The sequence below is a fragment of the Humulus lupulus genome, chromosome 6 (assembly GCF_963169125.1).
Source record: "Humulus lupulus chromosome 6, drHumLupu1.1, whole genome shotgun sequence".
Lineage (NCBI taxonomy): Eukaryota > Viridiplantae > Streptophyta > Magnoliopsida > Rosales > Cannabaceae > Humulus > Humulus lupulus.
In genome coordinates, this window is record NC_084798.1 from 29,505,814 (window position 1) to 29,511,813 (window position 6,000).

A 6,000-nucleotide genomic window follows, 5' to 3' on the forward strand; every position below is an offset into this window, starting at 1 on the left:
TAACAGCCCTTGGACCCAACTTGGTCTTTTTAGGTTTCGTGCTCTTGCAATAAGCAAGGCACCCCCACACTTTAAGATAGCCTAGGTTAGGCTTCTTTCCTCTCCATAACTCATATGGAGACACATTTTTTTCATAGGAATTCGATTCAATATATGACATGCAGCAAGCAAAGCTTCACCCCACAAATTATAACACAATTTAGCATGTAAAACCATAGAGTTAATCATCTCAAGATAAGTCCTATTATTTCTTTCAACTATTCCGTTTTGTTGTGGAGTGTATGGTGCATTACATTCATGTATAATACCATGTTGTTCACAAAACACATTGAAATCATTTGAAAAGTATTCTACACCTCTGTTACTCCTAAGAGTCTTTATTTTCCTTTCCAATTGATTTTCTACTTCAGATTTATAGATTTTAAATGCATTAAATGTCTTACTCTTAAGTAAATACACATAAGTATACCTAGAACAATCATCTATAAATGTTATGAAGTATTTATTTCCTCCTCTAGTCAATATGTCATTTAATTCACATAAATCAATATGTATTAAATCTAGCAAGTTTGAACATCTATCAACACTTGGAAAATATTTCTTTAACATTTTAGATTTAACACATAATTCACATTGTTCATGCTCATTCACATCACAATTAATCAATTCACATTTAACAACTCTTTTAATAGTGTTATTGTTAGGGTTGGTGCCCTAAAAGCATTTGATAAGACATTTTTATTGATTTAAATAAAGGTACAATTTTATTATATTTGAATATTATAATTATTGTTTGAATAATTTATATAAATATAAAAAAAAAATCATATTCATTTATGAGAATATGATCTTATATGTGTACGAGAGAATTAAGATCATATGTAATGAATAAAATAGTCAACAACATATTAAAGTACAGAATCTTTAATGAATGGTTGATAGTATAGTTTATTAAGCATATGGGATGTGGGTAATCTAGATTCGGATTACTGATGTGGATAGACATCTTGGCAAATGTACTATATATAATAGTGATTATATATGACGAGACCGATGTGAACTACTTTCTTTATAAATTTACCGTTTTCTATAAAGATTTAATTCGTATCTTAATAGATGATCATTTGTAGATCAATCTAAATCGTGAGTTATCACGAACTCCTGTTTATGTTTATTAGATATTTAATTCATTCATTAAGGTCTTTTAATATAATGAGGCTCGTGACTTTTGTTTTGGAAATTCAATATCATGAATGACTCGGAACATAATTTTACAATAAAGGAATTCATGCTTTCCTAAAGGTTCGAATATTGGTTCCCTTAAGGGTTAATTCTAGGACTGAATAGTTATTGAGCTCAAATCTATAATATGATTATAGATTAATTATTCACTGGTGAATTAATGGTACTTAAGGAACAAGAGGTAATTAGAAGGGTACACCAGTAATTCTTGACCAAATTTAATTAGCGAACCAATAAATTGAGGACAAAACTACATATATTGAATATATCAATGGACTACAAGAGAATACTCAATAAATATAATTCTATAATTACTTAGAGTGCAATTCCATATTTATTGTAAAATACCCTAGACTACTACTTTGTAATAGGTCATCAACCTCATAAACTTATTTAATGAAAACCACTTAACATATAAAAATCCAGTGGGGCATTGCTAAAACATGCAAGTTGGGTCCAATAGTTTAAAATAAAAATAAAAGTTCTCATGCAACGTTTAAAAATAAATATAGTTCAAGTCTCACTCATAAGTTTTGAAATCCAAATAAGACATAACATCATTCTTTAAAAATTGGTGTTTAAGCTAATCATTTATTCGCACATAGGATACTCCCACGCCATACACACTCTGACGTCAGAACTCCTCACATCACCACGTGTGCCAAAGATAAACCCTATTTATTACCTAAAAGGGGAAAGTAAGGGGGTGAGCTAAAAGCCCAGTAAGGAAGTACAAACAACATACAAAGAAAAATACAACAAAAACATAATCATATCGTAAATCTCACACAACATCATATCCATACATCATCATACAACATACTTAAACGTCATCAGCATACATCATACATAAACATTATCATCATACATCATCATTATACATCATCAGCATATTCAAACTTCATCATCATAAACATCATCATCACATCCTTGTGAACATGGCCCCCTCTCTTGTCCATGTCACATCTTGAGGTAAACAAGAGGCTCTAGTCCTTGAATAACCTCGGTGCGTCCACCCTATGAGTTACATCGTACCTTAGTAACTCAGGTTACGTCCTTATATCCTTAGTAACTCATTTGTTGTGTCGCATTCAACACGCTAACAACCATTTGTTTTTCATACAACATACAAAATACATGCAATCCAGTCATATCAATGCAAAGGAAATACATGATTCATCAAATTCATCATATCATCTCAAAATAGCATTTCATACTTCACTTCACAAGGTACATCATCATACATAGCATTTATCCTCAAACAAACCCATATTACCGTTTTATAGCATAAATAAATAGAATTCTATCTAACTTCCTTACCTGAGGTCCAAGAAAAGCAAAAATGGAACAAACTTCACAACGAGCCTATAATCATAATCAAATAGTATTCTTTAGCATCACATGAGATTTCTTGTACCCAACACATATACCTCATGTGTGCATGGGCCATGCACACAAGGTGCAATTTACACATAATTTCAAAAGATGCACATTTTTCACATAGAATGACATAATGCAAATTCTACCTATTATCCATGCATGGTTTTCAAGTAAAAATTATATGGTTGAATAATAGATATATTTTTTAACGTAAAAGTGGATTTGCATGCGACATGCATACGTAGAAGTATTGTTAAAAAGTGATGCTAAAAACGATAATTCTTGCACGCATATTTCTAACTTTTTCAAATAAAGATTTAGCAACATAATTTCCCCACCATTATTTATTTCTTTTAAATTCCTATGTTGATTAAACCTCTTAAGGAATTATTTTTATTTCATTAAAATAACTTATTTAGCCACTTTCTAAAAAAATCCATTTTAAATTGTATAGAGAAATAACAAGACTTGAAATTATCTAAAGGTACTTGTAAATATCATGTTTATTTTAGAAAATAACATTTTATTTTAAGTTAACAAAAATACAAGATTTGGTGTAAGAAAATATAATTTTAAGTGTGGGAAAAATATATTTTTGCTTGTATCAATTAAGACTTAATTTATGTAGTGTAAACCCGTGTAGGTTAAACAAAATAATTATTTTTAATTTGTTAATCTAAACTTTCAGCAACTATTTATTTGTTTAAAAGTCACAAGTGAATTTAACCCAATATTTTCTTAATTAAAATAAAGAAAGCCATACTTATTAAAAATATGAAAATTCTTGGTTACAATTAAAAATATCATATTTAATGTATACATAGTTTAGGGTCATTTCAACAAACACACAAAATTCCTTTCATTTAAAAGACATTTATCATTTTTACCCAAAACTTCCAGCAATATATTAAACACTCAAAAATCATAAACTTGGAATTAAAACTTATATTTTCTCTATAAAATATATATAAAAAAAACTATTGGTATTTATTTAAGTAAAAATATCATTTTTAATGTGAATTAAAATACCCTTTTAATTCATAAAATCATCATAGCACTTGGAAAATCACTTATGCATGTAAATCATTATTTCACCAAATTTCACACCAATTATACACAAAAATCAGCAAGCAATATTCATCATAAAATTCATTTCAAACTCATGCTTTTTTTTTCAAAACTAAAATATGAATCTTCATTTATCACCAATACATCAATTTATAAAAGATTTAAGACAAATACTTCCATTTAACCAATTAACCTAGCATGCTCTTAATATGCATGGTTGACACAAAAATAAAAACAACTCATCATGCATTACACCTTATAGGCCGAAACCCCATGAATCACAATTCCCACATATTAACAACTTACCAAAACTCATAAGCATGTTTACCAAAATTTTACATGAACATATGAACCTTAACAAAATATAAGATCACATAATCCCAACAAGCTTTCTATGAGTAAGATAAAATAATGATTCAACAACAACAATATTCTTGCATATTCCTAAAATATAAAATCAATCATCAACACATATAGTAGACAAGGTCAAAAACCCAATCCAAACATGCATCTAAGAAAATAATAACATCAATATTACATTGAGAACATACTTCATAGCTTAGAAATCTAAGGTAGCCCCTAGCCAATATTCATGCTCAAAACACAAGATGCCTTAGTCATAACCAAAGAATCTTAGAACAACAACAAATCTAGAATATGATTATAAATTCCATTACCTCCTCGATAGAAACCAAAAACCCAAAATGGTCACCATCTTCAATCAAACCCCTCGGGATTTCGAAACCCACAAAAACATTAACATGAATACTAGAGATTAAGAAGATTGATGATATAGATTAGATGATTTAATTTACTTAAGAATCAAGAACACCAACCTAGATTTTTTTCAAAACCTTCTTATTCCTCTCCTTCTCTCTCCTTCTCACATTCACTATCTCCCTTTCTCTCTCTATGGTTGACGACACCTTATGAGCATAAAGGCTCTTTTCTTTTCTTTCCTTCCTCTTAATCTAACCTAGCCACACTAATCCTAATGGGAATGGGTAAGTTTCCCATTCAAATCCTTTTTCCCTAATTATTTAATTTGATTGTCTTCAATAAAGGACAAATAATCAATAGGATAAAAGCTAACAACCTCCCTTTCCCATTTTAGCTATTAACTTCAATTTGATTTCTTTTAATTGCCAAATAAAATAGGAAAAGAAGTACCCTCTTTCCCACTATGCTTCACATGCCCCACTCCTCATTTCCTCTTCTTTTCTTTTCTTTTTTTAATTAAATAAAATAATTGTAAATAAAGATGTGTAGAAAATTCTATGCAAGTGCACCATGCAATCATGTACATGCACACACTTAATTACTATGGTGCATCTCTACCTACCATGCACCTTGGTACATTCAATCAAAACTCATATATTTACAAAAATAAATTAATAAATAAATAAACAATTAACAATTAACAATTAACAATTAACTTCACACAATTTCTACCAACAATTCTAACAATTAAAAAAAAATTCTGAACACTTAACAAATAAATAAAACAAAGCACAAAAGTAATAATTAAAAAAAAATTGGTGCGCTACAATATACCCTTAAAAGGAATTTCATCCCAAAATTCTTTCTTACCAAATAACTCAGGGTATATTTCTCTCATGTCCTCCTCCAACTCCCATGTTGCTTCTCGTTCCATACTATTCTTCCACAAGACCTTAACTAATGGAATCCTTTTGGATCTCAGTTCCTTGATTCCCTTTTCAATAACACGCTCTGGGTGTTCATCGTAACTCAGGTCATGCTTCAGCTATAACGGCTCGTAGCTCAAAACATGAGAGGGATTTGACATGTACTTAAGCAACATCAAGATGTGAAAGACATTATGTGTTTTGGATAGTGCTAGGGGCAGTGCTAAATGGTACGCAATTTTCCCTACTCTATCCAAAATCTCAAATGAACCTATTTATCTCGGGCTCAACCTCCCTTTCTTTCCAAAACGCATAACACCTTTCATCGGCGAGACTTTCAAAAATACAAACTCGCCCATTGAAAACTTGATGTCCCTTCTCTTAAGGTCCGCGTAACTCTTTTGCCTACTTTTGCGCGGTAAGCATCCTTGGGCGAATTTTCTCGATCGCCTCATTGGCTTCCCTAACTATCTCGGGGCCTAAAATTTATTTCTCCCCAACCTCATCCCAGTGCAAAGGGGATCTACACTTGCACTCATAAATCATCTCATAGGGAGCCATCCCAATAGTGGATTGATAAGTGTTATTATAGGAGAACTCCATTAGGGGTAGGTATCTATTCCAAGACTCAGAAAAGTCCAAGGCACAGCATCTCAACATGTCC